Source organism: Schistocerca serialis, unplaced genomic scaffold (assembly GCF_023864345.2).
Source record: "Schistocerca serialis cubense isolate TAMUIC-IGC-003099 unplaced genomic scaffold, iqSchSeri2.2 HiC_scaffold_1417, whole genome shotgun sequence".
Classification (NCBI taxonomy): domain Eukaryota; kingdom Metazoa; phylum Arthropoda; class Insecta; order Orthoptera; family Acrididae; genus Schistocerca; species Schistocerca serialis.
In genome coordinates this window covers 35,700,689-35,722,479 of record NW_026047644.1, presented here as the reverse complement: position 1 = coordinate 35,722,479, position 21,791 = coordinate 35,700,689, and positions in this window count along the sequence as shown.

Genomic DNA, 21,791 nt, shown 5'->3' with positions numbered 1-21,791 from the left:
AATTTCTGTGTTTCATCGTCAATAAGAAGGTCCAAGGGATACAGTAAACCTGAAGTGAAGCATCGGAACCTAAAACTGGACTCACAGGAGAGGTGCAAATCATAGAAAGTTAGAGTGTCAGTCCTCTTGTACTTAAGTCGGCATAGTGACTTTTGAATTTAATTCCGATGCAATTTCTGTGTTTAATCGTCAATAGGAAGGTGCAAGGTATACAGTAACCCTGAAGTGAAGCATCGGAATCTAAAACTGGACTCACAGGAGAGGTTCAAATCATAGAAAGTTAGAGTGTCACTCCGCTTGTACTTAACTTGGTAATGTGCCTTTTGTATTAAATTCGGATGCAATTTCTGTGTTCCATCGTCAATAAGAAGGTCCAAGGGGTACAGTAAACCTTAAGTGAAACATCGGAATCTATAACTGGACTCGCAGGAGAGGTTCAAATCACAGAATGTTAGAGCGTCAGTCCTCTTTTACTTAAGACGGCATTGTGCTATTTGTATTAATTTCGGATGCGATTTCTGTGTTTTATCGTCAACAAGAAGGTCCAAGGGATACAGTAAACCTGAAGTGAAACATCGTAATGTAAAACTGGACTCACAGGAGAGGTTCGAATCATAGAAAGAGAGGGTGTCAGTCCTGTTGTATTTAAGTCAGCATTGTGCCATTTGTATTAAATTCGGATGCATTTTCTGTGTTTCATCGTCAATAAGAAGGTCCAAGGGATACAGTAAACCTGAAGTGAAGCATCGGAATCTAAAACTGGACTCACAGGAGAGGTTCAAATCATAGAAAGTTAGAGTGTCAGTCCTCTAGTAATTAAGTCGGCATTGTGCCTTTTGTATTAAAATCGGATACAATTTCTGTGTTTCATCGTCAATAAGAAGGTCCAACAGATAGAGAAAACCTGAGGAGAAGCATCGGAATCTAAAAATGGACTCACAGGAGAGTTTCAAATCATAGAAAGTGAGAGTGTCAGTACTCTTGTACTTAAGTCGCAATTGTGCCTTTTGAATTTAATTCCAATGCAATTTCTGTGGTTCATCGTCAATAAGAAGGTGCAAGGTATACAGTAAACCTGAAGTGAAGCATCGGAATCTAAATCTGACCTCACAGGAGAAGTTCGAATCATGGAAACTGAGAGTGTCAGTGCCCTTGTACTTAAGTCGGCATTGTGCCATTTGTTTTAAATTCGGATGCAATTTCTGTGTTTCATCGTCAATAAGAAGGTCCAAGGGATACAGTAAACCTGAAGTGAAGCATCGGAATCTAAAACTGGACTCTCAGGAGAGATTCAAATCATAGAAAGTGAGAGTGTCAGTCCTCTTTTACTTAAGTCGGCATTGTGCGTTTTAAATTTAATTCCGATGCAATTTCTGTGTTTAATCGTCAATAAGAAGGTCCAACGGATACAGTAAACCTGAAGTGAAGCATCGGAATCTAAAAATGGACTCACAGGGGAGGTTCAAATCATAGAAAGTGAGAGTGTCAGTCCTCTTGTACTTAAGTCGCCATTGTGCCTTTTGTATTAAATTCGGAAGCAGTTTCTGTGTTTAATCGTCAATAAGAAGGTCCAAGGGATACAGTAAACCTGAGGTAAAGCATCGGAATCTAAAACTGGACTCACAGGAGAGGTTTAAATCATAGAAAGTTAGAGTGTCAGTCCTCTTGTACTTAAGTCGGCATTAGGCTTTTTGTATTAAATTCGGATGCAAACTCTGTGTTTCATCGTCAATAAGAAGGTCCAAGGGATACCGTAAACCTGAAGTGAAGCATCGGAATCTAAAACTGGACTCACAGGAGAGGTACAAATCATAGAAAGTTGGAGTGTCAGTCTTCGTGTACTTAAGTCGGCATTGTGCCTTTTGAATTTAATTCCGGTGCTATTTCTGATGTTCATTGTCAATAAGAATGTCCAAGGGATACAATAAACCTGAAGTGATGCATCGGAATCTAAAACTGGACTCACAGGAGAGGTTCAAACCACAGAAAGTGAGAGTGTCAGTCCTCTATTACTTAAGTCGGCATTGTGCGTATTAAATTTAATTCCGATGCAATATCTGTGTTTCATCGTCTATAAGAAGGTCCAAGGGATACAGTAAACCTGAAGTGAAGCATCGGAATCTAAAACTGGACTCACAGGAGATGTTCAAATCATAGAAAGTGAGATTGTCGGTCCTCTTGTACTAAAGTCGCCATTGTGATTTTTGTATAAAATTCGGATGCAATTTCTGTGTTTCATCGTCAATAAGAAGGTCCAAGGGATACAGTAAACCTGAAGTGAAGCATCGGAACCTAAAACTGGACTCACAGGAGAGGTGCAAATCATAGAAAGTTAGAGTGTCAGTCCTCTTGTACTTAAGTCGGCATAGTGACTTTTGAATTTAATTCCGATGCAATTTCTGTGTTTAATCGTCAATAGGAAGGTGCAAGGTATACAGTAACCCTGAAGTGAAGCATCGGAATCTAAAACTGGACTCACAGGAGAGGTTCAAATCATAGAAAGTTAGAGTGTCACTCCGCTTGTACTTAACTTGGTAATGTGCCTTTTGTATTAAATTCGGATGCAATTTCTGTGTTCCATCGTCAATAAGAAGGTCCAAGGGGTACAGTAAACCTTAAGTGAAGCATCGGAATCTGTAACTGGACTCGCAGGAGAGGTTCAAATCACAGAATGTTAGAGCGTCAGTCCTCTTTTACTTAAGACGGCATTGTGCTATTTGTATTAATTTCGGATGCGATTTCTGTGTTTTATCGTCAACAAGAAGGTCCAAGGGATACAGTAAACCTGAAGTGAAACATCGTAATGTAAAACTGGACTCACAGGAGAGGTTCGAATCATAGAAGGTGAGGGTGTCAGTCCTCTTGTATTTAAGTCAGCATTGTGCCATTTGTATTAAATTCGGATGCATTTTCTGTGTTTCATCGTCAATAAGAAGGTCCAACGGATACAGTAAACCTGAAGTGAAGCATCGGAATCTAAAAATGGACTCACAGGGGAGGTTCAAATCATAGAAAGTGAGAGTGTCAGCCCTCTTGTACTTAAGTCGCCATTGTGCCTTTTGTATTAAATTCGGAAGCAGTTTCTGTGTTTAATCGTCAATAAGAAGGTCCAAGGGATACAGTAAACCTGAGGTACAGCATCGGAATCTAAAACTGGACTCACAGGAGAGGTTTAAATCATAGAAAGTTAGAGTGTCAGTCCTCTTGTACTTAAGTCGGCATTAGGCTTTTTGTATTAAATTCGGATGCAAACTCTGTGTTTCATCGTCAATAAGAAGGTCCAAGGGATACCGTAAACCTGAAGTGAAGCATCGGAATCTAAAACTGGACTCACAAGAGAGGTACAAATCATAGAAAGTTGGAGTGTCAGTCTTCGTGTACTTAAGTCGGCATTGTGCCTTTTGAATTTAATTCCGGTGCTATTTCTGATGTTCATTGTCAATAAGAAGGTCCAAGGGATACAATAAACCTGAAGTGATGCATCGGAATCTAAAACTGGACTCACAGGAGAGGTTCAAACCACAGAAAGTGAGAGTGTCAGTCCTCTATTACTTAAGTCGGCATTGTGCGTATTAAATTTAATTCCGATGCAATATCTGTGTTTCATCGTCTATAAGAAGGTCCAAGGGATACAGTAAACCTGAAGTGAAGCATCGGAATCTAAAACTGGACTCACAGGAGATGTTCAAATCATAGAAAGTGAGATTGTCGGTCCTCTTGTACTAAAGTCGCCATTGTGATTTTTGTATTAAATTCGGATGCAATTTCTGTGTTTCATCGTCAATAAGAAGGTCCAAGGGATACAGTAAACCTGAAGTGAAGCATCGGAACCTAAAACTGGACTCACAGGAGAGGTGCAAATCATAGAAAGTTAGAGTGTCAGTCCTCTTGTACTTAAGTCGGCATAGTGACTTTTGAATTTAATTCCGATGCAATTTCTGTGTTTAATCGTCAATAGGAAGGTGCAAGGTATACAGTAACCCTGAAGTGAAGCATCGGAATCTAAAACTGGACTCACAGGAGAGGTTCAAATCATAGAAAGTTAGAGTGTCACTCCGCTTGTACTTAACTTGGTAATGTGCCTTTTGTATTAAATTCGGATGCAATTTCTGTGTTCCATCGTCAATAAGAAGGTCCAAGGTGTACAGTAAACCTTAAGTGAAACATCGGAATCTATAACTGGACTCGCAGGAGAGGTTCAAATCACAGAATGTTAGAGCGTCAGTCCTCTTTTACTTAAGACGGCATTGTGCTATTTGTATTAATTTCGGATGCGATTTCTGTGTTTTATCGTCAACAAGAAGGTCCAAGGGATACAGTAAACCTGAAGTGAAACATCGTAATGTAAAACTGGACTCACAGGAGAGGTTCGAATCATAGAAAGTGAGGGTGTCAGTCCTGTTGTATTTAAGTCAGCATTGTGCCATTTGTATTAAATTCGGATGCATTTTCTGTGTTTCATCGTCAATAAGAAGGTCCAACAGATACAGTAAACCTGAGGTGAAGCAACGGAATCTAAAACTGGACTCACAGAAGAGGTTCAAATGCTAGAAAGTGAGAGTGTCAGTCCTCTTGTACTTAAGTCACCATTGTGAATTTTGTATTAATTTCGGATGCAATTTCTGTGTTTCATCGTCAATAAGAAGGTCCAAGGGATACAGTAAACCTGAAGTGAAGCATCGGAATCTAAAACTGGACTCTCATTAGAGATTCAAATCATAGAAAGTGAGAGTGTCAGTCCTCTTTTACTTAAGTCGGCATTGTGCGTTTTAAATTTAAATCCGATGCAATTTCTGTGTTTAATCGTCAATAAGAAGGTCCAACGGATACAGTAAACCTGAAGTGAAGCATCGGAATCTAAAAATGGACTCACAGGGGAGGTTCAAATCATAGAAAGTGAGAGTGTCAGTCCTCTTGTACTTATGTCGCCATTGTGCCTTTTGTATTAAATTCGGAAGCAGTTTCTGTGTTTAATCGTCAATAAGAAGGTCCAAGGGATACAGTAAACCTGAGGTAAAGCATCGGAATCTAAAACTGGACTCACAGGAGAGGTTTAAATCATAGAAAGTTAGAGTGTCAGTCCTCTTGTACTTAAGTCGGCATTAGGCTTTTTGTATTAAATTCGGATGCAAACTCTGTGTTTCATCGTCAATAAGAAGGTCCAAGGGATACCGTAAACCTGAAGTGAAGCATCGGAATCTAAAACTGGACTCACAGCAGAGGTACAAATCATAGAAAGTTGGAGTGTCAGTCTTCGTGTACTTAAGTCGGCATTGTGCCTTTTGAATTTAATTCCGGTGCTATTTCTGATGTTCATTGTCAATAAGAAGGTCCAAGGGATACAATAAACCTGAAGTGATGCATCGGAATCTAAAACTGGACTCACAGGAGAGGTTCAAACCACAGAAAGTGAGAGTGTCAGTCCTCTATTACTTAAGTCGGCATTGTGCGTATTAAATTTAATTCCGATGCAATATCTGTGTTTCATCGTCTATAAGAAGGTCCAAGGGATACAGTAAACCTGAAGTGAAGCATCGGAATCTAAAACTGGACTCACAGGAGATGTTCAAATCATAGAAAGTGAGATTGTCGGTCCTCTTGTACTAAAGTCGCCATTGTGATTTTTGTATTAAATTCGGATGCAATTTCTGTGTTTCATCGTCAATAAGAAGGTCCAAGGGATACAGTGAACCTGAAGTGAAGCATCGGAATCTAAAACTGGACTCACAGGAGAGGTGCAAATTATAGAAAGTTAGAGTGTCAGTCCTCTTGTACTTAAGTCGGCATTATGCCTTTTGTATTAAATTCGGATGCAAACTCTGTGTTTCATCGTCAATAAGAAGGTCCAAGGGATACAGTGAACCTGAAGTGAAGCATCGGAATCTAAAACTGGACTCACAGGAGAGGTACAAATCATAGAAAGTTAGAGTGTCAGTCCTCTTGTACTTAAGTCGGCATTGTGCCTTTTGAATTTAATTACGGTGCTATTTCTGTTGTTCATTGTCAATAAGAAGGTCCAAGGGATACAATAAACCTGAAGTGAAGCATCGGAATCTAAAACTGGACTCACAGGAGAGGTTCAAACCATAGAAAGTGAGAGTGTCTGTCCTCTTTTACTTAAGTCGGCATTGTGCGTATTAAATTTAATTCCGATGCAATATCTGTGTTTCATGGTCTACAAGAAGGTCCAAGGGATACAGTAAACCTGAAGTGAAGCATCGGAATCTAAAACTGGACTCACAGGAGATGTTCAAATCATAGAAAGTGAGATTGTCGGTCCTCTTGTACTAAAGTCGCCATTGTGATTTTTGTATTAAATTCGGATGCAATTTCTGTGTTTCATCGTCAATAAGAAGGTCCAAGGGATACAGTAAACCTGAAGTGAAGCATCGGAACCTAAAACTGGACTCACAGGAGAGGTGCAAATCATAGAAAGTTAGAGTGTCAGCCCTCTTGTACTTAAGTCGGCATAGTGACTTTTGAATTTAATTCCGATGCAATTTCTGTGTTTAATCGTCAATAAGAAGGTGCAAGGTATACAGTAACCCTGAAGTGAAGCATCGGAATCTAAAACTGGACTCACAGGAGAGGTTCAAATCATAGAAAGTTAGAGTGTCACTCCGCTTGTACTTAACTTGGTAATGTGCCTTTTGTATTAAATTCGGATGCAATTTCTGTGTTTCATCGTCAATAAGAAGGTCCAAGGGGTACAGTAAACCTTAAGTGAAGCATCGGAATCTATAACTGGACTCGCAGGAGAGGTTCAAATCACAGAATGTTAGAGCGTCAGTCCTCTTTTACTTAAGACGGCATTGTGCTATTTGTATTAATTTCGGATGCGATTTCTGTGTTTTATCGTCAACAAGAAGGTCCAAGGGATACAGTAAACCTGAAGTGAAACATCGTAATGTAAGACTGGACTCACAGGAGAGGTTCGAATCATAGAAAGTGAGGGTGTCAGTCCTCTTGTATTTAAGTCAGCATTGTGATATTTGTATTAAATTCGGATGCATTTTCTGTGTTTCATCATCAATAAGAAGGTCCAACAGATACAGTAAACCTGAGGTGAAGCAACGGAATCTAAAACTGGACTCACAGAAGAGGTTCAAATCATAGAAAGTGAGAGTGTCAGTCCTCTTGTACTTAAGTCACCATTGTGAATTTTGTATTAATTTCGGATGCAATTTCTGTGTTTCATCGTCAATAAGAAGGTCCAAGGGATACAGTAAACCTGAAGTGAAGCATCGGAATCTAAAACTGGACTCACAGGAGAGGTTCAAATCATAGAAAGTTAGAGTGTCAGTCCTCTAGTAATTAAGTCGGCATTGTGCCTTTTGTATTAAATTCGGATACAATTTCTGTGTTTCATCGTCAATAAGAAGGTCCAACAGATACAGAAAACCTGAGGAGAAGCATCGGAATCTAAAAATGGACTCACAGGAGAGGTTCAAATCATAGAAAGTGGGAGTGTCAGTACTCTTGTACTTAAGTCGGAATTGTGCCTTTTGAATTTAATTCCAATGCAATTTCTGTGGTTCATCGTCAATAAGAAGGTGCAAGGTATACAGTAAACCTGAAGTGAAGCATCGGAATCTAAATCTGACCTCACAGGAGATGTTCGAATCATGGAAACTGAGAGTGTCAGTGCCCTTGTACTTAAGTCGGCATTGTGCCATTTGTTTTAAATTCGGATGCAATTTCTGTGTTTCATCGTCAATAAGAAGGTCCAAGGGATTCAGTAAACCTGAAGTGAAGCATCGGAATCTAAAACTGGACTCTCAGGAGAGATTCAAATCATAGAAAGTGAGAGTGTCAGTCCTCTTTTACTTAAGTCGGCATTGTGCGTTTTAAATTTAATTCCGATGCAATTTCTGTGTTTCATCGTCAATAAGAAGGTCCAACGGATACAGTAAACCTGAAGTGAAGCATCGGAATCTAAAAATGGACTCACAGGGGAGGTTCAAATCATAGAAAGTTAGAGTGTCAGTCCTCTTGTACTTAAGTCGGCATTATGCCTTTTGTATTAAATTCGGATGCAAACACTGTGTTTCATCGTCAATAAGAAGGTCCGAGGGATACCGTAAACCTGAAGTGAAGCATCGGAATCTAAAACTGGACTCACAGGAGAGGTACAAATCATAGAAAGTTGGAGTGTCAGTCTTCGTGTACTTAAGTCGGCATTGTGCCTTTTGAATTTAATTCCGGTGCTATTTCTGTTGTTCATTGTCAACAAGAAGGTCCAAGGGATACAGTAAACCTGAAGTGATGCATCGGAATCTAAAACTGGACTCACAGGAGAGGTTCAAACGACAGAAAGTGAGAGTGTCAGTCCTCTTTTACTTAAGTCGGCATTGTGCGTATTAAATTTAATTCCGATGCAATATCTGTGTTTCATCGTCTATAAGAAGGTCCAAAGGATACAGTAAACCTGAAGTGAAGCATCGGAATCTAAAACTGGACTCACAGGAGATGTTCAAATCATAGAAAGTGAGATTTGCGGTCCTCTTGTACTAAAGTCGCCATTGTGATTTTTGTATTAAATTCGGATGCAATTTCTGCGTTTCATCGTCAATAAGAAGGTCCAAGGGATACAGTAAACCTGAAGTGAAGCATCGGAATCTAAAACTGGACTCACAGGAGAGGAGCAAATCATAGAAAGTTAGAGTGTCAGTCCTCTTGTACTTAAGTCGGCATTATGCCTTTTGTATTAAATTCGGATGCAAACTCTGTGTTTCATCGTCAATAAGAAGGTCCAAAGGATACAGTAAACCTGAAGTGAAGCATCGGAATCTAAAACTGGACTCACAGGAGAGGTACAAATCATAGAAAGTTAGAGTGTCAGTCCTCTTGTACTTAAGTCGGCATTGTGCCTTTTGAATTTAATTCCGGTGCTATTTCTGTTGTTCGTTGTCAATAAGAAGGTCCAAAGGATACAATAAACCTGAAGTGAAGCATCGGAATCTAAAACTGGACTCACAGGAGAGGTTCAAACCATAGAAAGTGAGAGTGTCAGTCCTCTTTTACTTAAGTCGGCATTGTGCGTATTAATTTTAATTCCGATGCAATATCTGTGTTTCATGGTCTATAAGAAGGTCCAAGGGATACAGTAAACCTGAAGTGAACCATCGGAATCTAAAACTGGACTCACAGGAGATGTTCAAATCATAGAAAGTGAGATTGTCGGTCCTCTTGTACTAAAGTCGCCATTGTGATTTTTGTAATAAATTCGGATTCAATTTCTGTGTATCATCGACAATAAGAAGGTCCAAGGGATACAGTAAACCTGAAGTGAAGCATCAGAATCTAAAACTGGACTCACAGGAGAGGTGCAAATCATAGAAAGTTAGAGTGTCAGTCCTCTTGTACTTAAGTCGGCATTGTACCTTTTGTATTAAATACGGATGCAATTTCAGTGTTTCATCGTCAATAAGAAGATCCAAGGGATACAGTAAACCTGAGGTGAAGCATCGGAATGTAAAACTGGACTCACAGGAGAGGTTCAAATCATAGAAAGTTAGAGTGTCAGTCCTCTTGTACTTAAGTTGGCATAGTGCCTTTTGAATTTAATTCCGATGCAATTTCTGTGTTTAATCGTCAATAAGAAGGTGCAAGGTATACAGTAACCCTAAAGTGAAGTATCGGAATCTAAAACTGGACTCACAGGAGTGGTTCAAATCATAGAAAGTGAGAGTGTCAGTCCTCTTGTACTTAAGTCACCATTGTGACTTTTGTATTAATTTCGGATGCAATTTCTGTGTTTCATCGTCAATAAGAAGGTCGAAGGGATACAGTAAACCTGAAGTGAAGCATCGGAATCTAAATCTGGACTCACAGGAGAGGTTCAAATCATAGAAAGTGAGAGTGTCAGTCCTCTTGTACTTAAGTCACCATTGTGCCTTTTGTATTAAATCCAGATGCAATTTCTGTGTTTCATCGTCAATCAGAAGGTCCAAGGGATACAGTAAACCTGAAGTAAAGCATCGGAATCTAAAACTGGACTCACTGGAGAGGTTCAAATCATAGAAAGTGAGAGTGTCAGTCCTCTTGTACTTAAGTCGGCATTGTGCCATTTGTATTAAATTCGGATGCAATTTCTGTGTTTCATCGTCAATAAGAAGGTCCAAGGGATACAGTAAACCTGAAGTGAAGCATCGGAATCTAAAACTGGACTCACAGGAGAGGTTCAAATCATAGAAAGTTAGAGTGTCAGTCCTCTTGTAATTAAGTCGGCATTGTGGGTTTTGTATTAAATTCGGATACAATTTCTGTGTTTCATCGTCAATAAGAAGGTCCAACAGATACAGAAAACCTGAGGAGAAGCATCGGAAACTAAAACTGGACCCACAGGAGAGGTTCAAATCATAGAAAGTGAGAGTGTCAGTACTCTTGTACTTAAGTCGGAATTGTGCCTTTTGAATTTAATTCCAATGCAATTTCTGTGGTTCATCGTCAATAAGAAGGTGCAAGGTATACAGTAAACCTGAAGTGAAGCATCGGAATCTAAATCTGACCTCACAGGAGAAGTTCGAATCATGGAAACTGAGAGTGTCAGTCCTCTTGTACTTAAGTCGGCATTGTGCCATTTGTTTTAAATTCGGATGCAATTTCTGTGTTTCATCGTCAATAAGAAGGTCCAAGGGATACCGTAAACCTGAAGTGAAGCATCGGAATCTATAACTGGACTCACAGGAGAGGTACAAATAATAGAAAGTTGGAGTGTCAGTCTCCGTGTACTTAAGTCGGCATTGTGTCTTTTGAATTTAATTCCGGTGCTATTTCTGTTGTTCATTGTCAACAAGAAGGTCCAAGGGATACAATAAACCTGAAGTGTAGCATCGGAATCTAAAACTGGACTCACAGGAGCGGTTCAAACCACATAAAGTGAGAGTGTCAGTCCTCTTTTACTTAAGTCGGCATTGTACGTATTAAATTTAACTCCGATGCAATATCTGTGTTTCATCGTCAATAAGAAAGTCCAAAGGATACAGTAAACCTGAAGTGAAGCATCGGAATCTAAAACTGGACTCACAGGAGATGTTCAAATCATAGAAAGTGAGATTGTCGGTCCTCTTGTACTAAAGTCGCCATTGTGATTTTTGTATTAAATTCGGATGCAATTTCTGCGTTTCATCGTCAATAAGAAGGTCCAAGGGATACAGTAAACCTGAAGTGAAGCATCGGAATCTAAAACTGGACTCACAGGAGAGGAGCAAATCATAGAAAGTTAGAGTGTCAGTCCTCTTGTACTTAAGTCGCATTATGCCTTTTGTATTAAATTCGGATGCAAACTCTGTGTTTCATCGTCAATAAGAAGCTCCAAAGGATACAGTAAACCTGAAGTGAAGCATCGGAATCTAAAACTGGACTCACAGGAGAGGTACAAATCATAGAAAGTTAGAGTGTCAGTCCTCTTGTACTTAAGTCGGCATTGTGCCTTTTGAATTTAATTCCGGTGCTATTTCTGTTGTTCGTTGTCAATAAGAAGGTCCAAGGGATACAATAAACCTGAAGTGAAGCATCGGAATCTAAAACTGGACTCACAGGAGAGGTTCAAACCATAGAAAGTGAGAGTGTCAGTCCTCTTTTACTTAAGTCGGCATTGTGCGTATTAAATTTAATTCCGATGCAATATCTGTGTTTCATGGTCTATAAGAAGGTCCAAGGGATACAGTAAACCTGAAGTGAAGCATCGGAATCTAAAACTGGACTCACAGGAGAGGTGCAAATCATAGAAAGTTAGAGTGTCAGTCCTCTTGTACTTAAGTCGGCATTGTACCTTTTGTATTAAATACGGATGCAATTTCTGTGTTTCATCGTCAATACGAAGGTCCAAGGGATACAGTAAACCTGAGGTGAAGCATCGGAATGTAAAACTGGACTCACAGGAGAGGTTCAAATCATAGAAAGTTAGAGTGTCAGTCCTCTTGTACTTAAGTCGGCATAGTGCCTTTTGAATTTAATTCCGATGCAATTTCTGTGTTTAATCGTCAATAAGAAGGTGCAAGGTATACAGTAACCCTGAAGTGAAGTATCGGAATCTAAAACTGGACTCACAGGAGAGGTTCAAATCATAGAAAGTTAGAGTGTCACTCCGCTTGTACTTAACTCGGTAATGTGCCTTTTGTATTAAATTCGGTTGCAATTTCTATGTTTCATCGTCAATAAGAAGGTCCAAGGGGTACAGTAAACCTTAGGTGAAGCATCGGAATCTTAAACTGGACTCGCAGGAGAGGTTCAAATCACAGAATGTTAGAGCGTCAGTCCTCTTTTACTTAAGACGGCATTGTGCTATTTGTTTAAATTTCGGATGCGATTTCTGTGTTTTATCGTCAACAAGAAGGTCCAAGGGATACAGTAAACCTGAAGTGAAACATCGTAATGTAAAACTGGACTCACAGGAGAGGTTCGAATCATAGAAAGTGAGGGTGTCAGTCCTCTTGTAATTAAGTCAGCATTGTGCCATTTGTATTAAATTCGGATGCAATTTCTGTGTTTCATCGTCAATAAGAAGGTCCAACAGATACAGTAAACCTGAGGTGAAGCATCGGAATCTAAAACTGGACTCACAGAAGAGGTTCAAGTCATAGAAAGCGAGAGTGTCAGTCCTCTTGTACTTTAGTCGGAATTGTGCCTTTTGAATTTAATTCCAATGCAATTTCTGTGTTTCATCGTCAATAAGAAGGTGCAAGGTATACAGTAAACCTGAAGTGAAGCATCGGAAACTAAATCTGACCTCACAGGAGAAGTTCGAATAATGGAAAGTGAGAGTGTCAGTGCCCTTGTACTTAAGTCGGCATTGTGCCATTTGTTTGAAATTCGGATGCAATTTCTGTGTTTCATCGTCAATAAGATGGTCCAGGGGATACAGTAAACCTGAAGTGAAGCATCGGAATCTAAAACTGGAGTCACAGGAGAGGTTCAAAACATAGAAAGTTAGAGTGTCAGTCCTCTTGTAATTAAGTCGGCATTGTGCCTTTTGTATTAAATTCGGATGCAATTTCTGTGTTTCATCGTCAATAAGAAGGTCCGAGGGATACAGTAAACCTGAGTGAAGCATCGGAATGTAAAACTGTACTCACAGGAGAGGTTCAAATCATAGAAAGTGAGAGTGACAGTCCTCTTGTACTTAAGTCGGCATTGTGCCTGATGAATTTAATTCCGATGCAATTTCTGTGTTTAATCGTCAATAAGAAGGTGCAAGGTATACAGTAACCCTGAAGTGAAGCATTTGAATCTAAAACTGGACTCAAAGGAGAGGTTCAAATCATAGAAAGTTAGAGTGTCACTCCGCTTGTACTTAACTCGGTAATGTGCCTTTTGTATTAAATTCGGATGCAATTTCTGTGTTTCATCGTCAATAAGAAAGTCCAAGGGGTACAGTAATTCTTAAGTGAAGCATCGGAATCTAAAACTGGACTCGCAGGAGAGGTTCAAATCACAGAATGTTAGAGCGTCAGTCCTCTTTTACTTAAGACGGCATTGTGCTATTTGTATTAATTTCGGATGCAGTTTCTGTGTTTTATCGTCAACAAGAATGTCCAAGGGATACAGTAAACCTGAAGTGAAACATCGTAATCTAAATCTGACCTCACAGGAGAGGTTCGAATCATAGAAAGTGAGGGTGTCAGTCCTCTTGTATTTAAGTCGGCATTGTGCCATTTGTATTAAATTCGGATGCAATTTCTGTGTTTCATAGTCAATAAGAAGGTCCAACAGATACAGTAAACCTGAGGTGAAGCATCGGAATCAAAAACTGGACTCACAGAAGAGGTTCAAATCATAGAAAGCGAGAGTGTCGGTCCTCTTGTACTTAAGTCACCATTGTGACTTTTGTATTAATTTCGGATGCAATTTCTGTGTTTCATCGTCAATAAGAAGGTCCAAGGGATACAGTAAACCTGACGTGAAGCATCGGAATCTAAAACTGGACTCACAGGAGAGGTTCAAATCATAGAAAGTGAGAGTGTCAGTCCTTTTGTACTTAAGTCGCCATTGTGCTTTTTGTATTAAATTCAGATGCAATTTCTGTGTTTCATCGTCAATAAGAAGGTCCAAGGGAAACAGTAAACCTGAAGTGAAGCATCGGAATCTAAAACTGGACTCACTGGAGAAGTTCAAATCATAGAAAGTTAGAGTGTCAGTCCTCTTGTACTTAAGTCGGCATTGTGCCTTTTGAATATAATTCTGATGCAATTTCTGTGTTTCATCGTCAATAAGAAGGTCAAAGGAATACAGTAAACCTGAAGTGAAACATCGAAATCTAAAACTGGACTCACAGGAGAGGTTCAAAACAAAGAAAGTGAGAGTGTCATTCCTCTTTTGCTTAAGTCGGTATTGTGCGTTTTGAATTTAATTCCGATGCAATTTCTGTGTTTCATCGTCAATAAGAAGGTCCAAGGGATACAGTAAACCTGAAGTGAAGCATCGGAATCTAAAACTGGACTCACAGGAGAGGTTCAAATCATAGAAAGTGAGAGTGTCAGTCCTTTTGTACTTAAGTCGCCATTGTGCTTTTTGTATTAAATTCAGATGCAATTTCTGTGTTTCATCGTCAATCAGAAGGTCCAAGGGATACTGTAAACCTGAAGGGAAGCATCGGAATCTAAAACTGGACTCACAGGAGAGTTCAAATCATAGAAAGTGAGAGTGTCAGTCCTCTTGTACTTAAGTCGGGTTTGTGCCATTTGTATTAAATTCGGATGCAATTTCTGTGTTTCATCGTCAATAAGAAGGTCCAAGGGATACAGTAAACCAGAAGTGAAGCATCGGAATCTAAACCTGGACTCACAGGAGAGGTTCAAATCATAGAAAGTTAGAGTGTCAGTCCTCTTGTACTTAAGTCGCCATTGTGATTTTTGTATTAAATTCGGACGCAATTTCTGTGTTTCATCGTCAATAAGAAGGTCTAAGGGATACAATATACCTGAAGTGAAGCATCGGAATCTAAAACTGGACTCACAGGAGAGGTTCAAATCATGGAAAGTGAGAGTGTTAGTCCTCATGTACTTAAGTCGGCATTGTTCATTTTGTATTAAATTCAGATGCAATTTCTGTGCTTCATCGTCAATAAGAAGGTCCAACAGATACAGTAAACCTGAGGTGAAGCATCGGAATCTAAAACTGGACTCACAGGAGAGGTTCAAATCATAGAAAGTGAGCGTGTCAGTCCTCTTGTACTTAAGTCGGCATTGTGCCTTTGGAATTTAATTCCGATGCAATTTCTGTGTTTCATCGTCAATAAGAAGCTGCAAGGTATACAGTAAACCTGAAGTGAAGCATCGGAATCTAAAACTGGACTCACAGGAGAGGTTCAAATCATAGAAAGTGAGAGTGTTAGTCGTCTTCTACTTAGGTCGGCACTGTGCCTTTTGAATTAAATTCGGATGCAATTTCTGTGTTTCATCGTCAATAAGAAGGTCCAAGGGATACAGTAAACCTGACGTGAAGCATCGGAATCTAAAACTGGACTCACAGGAAAGGTTCAAATCATAGAAAGTGAGAGTGTCAGTCCTCTTGTAATTAAGTCGGCATTGTGCCTTTTGTATTAAATTCGGATGCAATTTCTGTGTTTCTTCGTCAATAAGAAGGTCCAAGGGAAACAGTAAACCTGAAGTGAAGCATCGGAATCTAAAACTGGACTCACTGGAGAAGTTCAAATCATAGAAAGTTAGAGTGTCAGTCCTCTTGTACTTAAGTCGGCATTGTGCCTTTTGAATATAATTCTGATGCAATTTCTGTGTTTCATCGTCAATAAGAAGGTCAAAGGGATACAGTAAACCTGAAGTGAAACATCGAAATCTAAAACTGGACTCACAGGAGAGGTTCAAAACAAAGAAAGTGAGAGTGTCATTCCTCTTTTGCTTAAGTCGGTATTGTGCGTTTTGAATTTAATTCCGATGCAATTTCTGTGTTTCATCGTCAATAAGAAGGTCCAAGGAATACAGTAAACCTGAAGTGAAGCATCGGAATCTAAAACTGGACTCACAGGAGAGGTTCAAATCATAGAAAGTGAGAGTGTCAGTCCTTTTGTACTTAAGTCGCCATTGTGCTTTTTGTATTAAATTCAGATGCAATTTCTGTGTTTCATCGTCAATCAGAAGGTCCAAGGGATACTGTAAACCTGAAGGGAAGCATCGGAATCTAAAACTGGACTCACAGGAGAGTTCAAATCATAGAAAGTGAGAGTGTCAGTCCTCTTGTACTTAAGTCGGGTTTGTGCCATTTGTATTAAATTCGGATGCAATTTCTGTGTTTCATCGTCAATAAGAAGGTCCAAGGGATACAGTAAACCAGAAGTGAAGCATCGGAATCTAAACCTGGACTCACAGGAGAGGTTCAAATCATAGAAAGTTAGAGTGTCAGTCCTCTTGTACTTAAGTCGCCATTGTGATTTTTGTATTAAATTCGGACGCAATTTCTGTGTTTCATCGTCAATAAGAAGGTCTAAGGGATACAATATACCTGAAGTGAAGCATCGGAATCTAAAACTGGACTCACAGGAGAGGTTCAAATCATGGAAAGTGAGAGTGTTAGTCCTCATGTACTTAAGTCGGCATTGTGACTTTTGTATTAATTTCGGATGCAATTTCTGTGTTTCATCGACAATAAGAAGGTCCAAGGGATGCAGTAAACCTGAAGTGAAGCATCGGAATCTAAAACTGGACTCACAGGAGAGGTTCAAATCATAGAAGGTGAGAGTGTCAGTCCTCTTGTACCTAAGTCGCCATTGTGTCTTTTGTATTAAATTCAGATGCAATTTCTGTATTTCATCGTCAATCAGAAGGTCCAAGGGATACAGTAAACCTGAAGTAAAGCATCGGAATCTAAAACTGGACTCACAGGAGAGGTTCAAATCATAGAAAGTTAGAGTGTCAGTCCTCTTGTACTTAAGTCGGCATTGTGCCTTTTGTATTAAATTCGGATGCAAACTCTGTGTTTCATCGTCAATAAGAAGGTCCAAGGGATACAGTAAACCTGAAGTTAAGCATCGGAATCTAAACCTGGACTCACAGGAGAGGTTCAAATCATAGAAAGTTAGAGTGTCAGTCCTCTTGTACATAAGTCGGCATTGTGCCTTTTGAATTTAATTTCGATGCTATTTCTGTGTTTCATTGTCAATAAGAAGGTCCAAGGGATACAGTAAACCTGAAGTGAAGCATCGGAATCTAAGACTGTACGCACAGGAGAGGTTCAAATCATAGAAAGTGAGAGTGTCAGTCCTCATTTACTTAAGTCAGCATTGTTCCTTTTGAATTTAATTCCGATGCAATTTCTGTGTTTCATCGTCAATAAGAGGGTGCAAGGTATACAGTAAACCTGAAGTGAAGCATCGGAATCTAAAACTGGACTCACAGGAGAGGTTCCAATCATAGAAAGTGAGAGTGTCAGTCGTCTTCTACTTAGGTCGGCACTGTGCCTTTTGAATTTAATTCCGATGCAATTTCTGTGTTTCATCGTCAATAAGAAGGTCCAAGGGATACAGTAAACCTAAAGTGAAGCATCGGAATCTAAAACTGGACTCAGAGGAGAGATTCAAATCATAGAAAGTTAGAGTGTCACTCCTCTTGTACTGAAGTCGGTAATGTGTTTTTGTATTAAATTTGGATGCAATTTCTGTGTTTCATCGGCAATAAGAAGGTCCAAGGGATACAGTAAACCTTAAGTGAAGCATCGGAATCTAAAACTGGACTCGCAGGAGAGGTTCGAATCATAGAAAGTGAGAGTGTCAGTCCTCTTGTACTTAAGTCGGCATTGTGCCATTTGTAATAAATTCGGATGCAATTTCTGTGTTTCATAGTCAAAAAGATGGTCCAAGAGATACAGTAAACCTGAGATGAAGCATCGGAATCTAAATCTGACCTCACAGGAGAAGTTCGAATCATGGAAAGTGAGAGTGTCAGTGCCCTTGTACTTAAGTCGGCATTGTGCCATTTGTATTAAATTCGGATGCAATTTCTGTGTTTCATCGTCAATACGAAGGTCCAAGGGATACAGTAAACCTGAAGTGAAGCATCGGAATCTAAAACTGGACTCACAGGATAGGTTCAAATCATAGAAAGTGAGAGTTTCAGTCCCCTTGTACTTAAGTCGCCATTGTCCCTTTTGTATTAAATTCGGATGCAATTTCTGTGTTTCATCGTCAATAAGAAGGTCCAAGGGATACAGTAAACCTGAAGTGAAGCATCGGGATCTAAAACTGGACTCACTGGAGAATTTCAAATCATAGAAAGTTAGAGTGTCAGTCCTCTTGTACTTAAGTCGGCATTGTGTCTTTTAAATTTAATTCTGATGCAATTTCTGTGTTTCATCGTCAATAAGAAGGCCCAAGGGATACAGTAAACCTGAAGTGAAGCATCGGAATCTAAAACTGGACTCACAGGAGAGGTGCAAATCATAGAAAGTTTGAATGTCAGTATTCTTGTACTTAAGACGGCATTGTGATTTATGAATTTAATTCCGATGCAATTTCTGTGTTTCATCGTCAATAAGAAGGTGCAAGGTATACAGTAAACCTGAAGTGAAGCATCGGAATCTAAAACTGGACTCACAGGAGAGATTCAAATCATAGAAAGAGAGAGTGTCAGTCCTGTTATACATAAGTCGGCATTGTGCGTTTTAAATTTAATTCCGATGCAATTTCTGTGTTTCATCGCCAATAAGAAGGTCCAAGGGATACAGAAAACCTGAAGTGAAGCATCGGAATCTAAAACTGGACTCACAGGAGAGGTTCAAATCATAGAAAGTGAGAGTGTCAGTCCTCTTGTACTTAAGTCACCATTGTGACTTTTGTATTAATTTCGGATGGAATTTCTGTGTTTCATCGTCAATAAGAAGGTCCAACGGATACAGTAAACCTGAAGTGAAGCATCGGAATCTAAAACTGGACTCACAGGAGAGGTTCAAATCATAGAAAGTTAGAGTGTCAGTCCTCTTGTACTTAAGTCGGCCTTGTGCCTTTTGTATTAAATCCGGATGCAAACTCTGTGTCTCATCGTCAGTAAGAAGGTCCAAGGGATACAGTAAACCTGAAGTGAAGCATCGGAATCTAAAACTGGACTCACAGGAGAGATTCAAATCATAGAAAGTGAGAGTGTCAGTCCTCTTTTACTTAAGTCGGCATTGTGCCTTTTAAATTTAATTCTGATGCAATTTCTGTGTTTCATCGTCAATAAGAAGGTCCAAGGGATACAGTAAACCTGAAGTGAAGCATCGGAATCTAAAACTGGACTCACAGGAGAGGTGAAAATCATAGAAAGTTAGAATGTCAGTATTCTTGTACTTAAGACGCCATTGTGCCTTATGAATTTAATTCCGATGCAATTTCTGTGTTTCATCGTCAATAAGAAGGTGCAAGGTATACAGTAAACCTGAAGTGAAGCATCGGAATCTAAAACTGGACTCACAGGAGAGATTCAAATCATAGAAAGTGAGAGTGTCAGTCCTGTTTTACTTAAGTCGGCATTGTGCGTTTTAAATTTAATTCCGATGCAATTTCTGTGTTTCATCGCCAATAAGAAGGTCCAAGGGATACAGAAGACCTAAAGTGAAGCATCGGAATCTAAAACTGGACTCACAGGAGAGGTTCAAATCATAGAAAGTGAGAGTGTCAGTCCTCTTGTACTTAAGTCACCATTGTGACTTTTGTATTAATTTCGGATGCAATTTCTGTGTTTCATCGTCAATAAGAAGGTCCAACGGATACAGTAAACCTGAAGTGAAGCATCGGAATCTAAAACTGGACGCACAGGATAGGTTCAAATCATAGAAAGTGAGAGAGTCAGTCCTCTTGTACTTAAGTCGCCATTGTGCCTTTTGTATTAAATTCGGATGCAGTTTCTGTGTTTAATCGTCAATAAGAAGGTGCAAGGTATACAGTAAACCTGAAGTGAAGCATCGGAATCTAAATCCGACCTCACAGGAGAGGTTCGAATCATAGAAAGTGAGAGTGTCAGTCCTCTTGTACTTAAGTCGGCATTGTGCCATTTGCATTATATTCGGATGCAATTTCTGTGTTTCGTCGTCAATAAGAAGGTCCAAGGGATACAGTAAACCTGAAGTGAAGCATCGGAATCTAAAACTGGACTCACAGGAGAGGTTCAAACCATAGAAAGTTAGAGTGTCAGTCCTCTTTTACTTAAGTCGGCATTGTGCATATTAAATTTAATTCCGATGCAATATCTGTGTTTCATCGTCTATAAGAAGGTCCAAGGGGTACAGTAAACCTGAAGTGAAGCATCGGAATCTAAAACTGGACTCACAGGAGAGATTCAAATCATAGAAAGTGAGATTGTCGGTCCTCTTGTACTAATGTCGCCATTGTGATTTTTGTATTAAATTCGGATGCAATTTCTGTGTTTCGTCGTCAATAAGAAGGTCCAAGGGATACAGTAAACCTGAAGTGAAGCATCGGAATCTAAAACTGGACTCACAGGGGAGGTTCAAATCATAGAAAGTGAGAGTGTCAGTCCTCTTGTACTTAAGTCATCATTGTGCCTTTTGTATTAAATTCGGATGCAATTTCTGTTTTCATCGACAATAAGAAGGTCCAAGGGATACAGTAAACCTGAAGTAAAGCATCGGAATCTAAACATGGACTCACAGGAGAGGTTCAAATCATAGAAAGTTAGAGTGTCAGTCCTCTTGTACTTAAGCCGGCATTGTGCCTTTTGTGTTAAATCCGGATGCAAACTCTGTGTTTCATCGTCAATAAGAAGGGCCAAGGGATACAGTAAACCTGACGTGAAGCATCGGAATCTAAAACTGGACTCACAGGAGAGATTCAAATCATAGAAAGTGAGAGTGTCAGTCCTCTTTTACTTAAGTCGGCATTGTGCGTTTTAAATTTAATTCCGATGCAATTTCTGTGTTTCATCGTCAATTAGAAGGTCCAAGGGATACAGAAAACCTGAAGTGAAGCATCGGAATCTAAAACTGGACTCACAGGAGAGGTTCAAATCATAGAAAGTGAGAGTGTCAGTCCTCTTGTACTTAAGTCGCCATTGTGCCTTTTGTTTTAAATTCGGATGCAGTTTCTGTGTTTAATCGTCAATAAGAAGGTCCAAGGGATACAGTAAACCTGAAGTAAAGCATCGGAATCTACAACTGGACTCACTGGAGAGGTTCAAATCACAGAAAGTTAGAGTGTCAGTCCTCTTGTACTTAAGACGGCATTATGCGTTTTGTATTAAATTCGGATGCAAACTCTGTGTTTCATCGTCAATAAGATGGTCCAAGGGATACAGTAAACCTGAAGTGAAGCATCGGAATCTAAAACTGGACTCACAGGAGAGGTTCGAACCATAGAAAGTGAGAGTGTCAGTCCTCTTTTACTTAAGTCGGCATTGTGCATATTAAATTTAATTCCGATGCAATATCTGTGTTTCATCGTCTATAAGAAGGTCCAAGGGATACAGTAAACCTGAAGTGAAGCATCGGAATCTAAAACTGGAGTCACAGGAGAGATTCAAATCATAGAAAGTGAGATTGTCGGGAATCTTGTACTAAAGTCGCCATTGTGATTGTTGTATTAAATTCGGATGCAATTTCTGTGTTTCATCGTCAATAAGAAGGTCCAAGGGATACAGTAAACCTGAAGTGAAGCATCGGAATCTAAAACTGGACTCACAGGAGAGGTGCAAATCATAGAACGTTAGAGTGTCAGTCCTCTTGTACTTAAGTCAGCATTGTACCTTTTGTATTAAATTCGGATGCAATTTCTGTGTTTCATCGTCAATAAGAAGGTCCAAGGGATACAGTAAACCTGAAGTGAAGCATCGGAATGTAAAACCGGA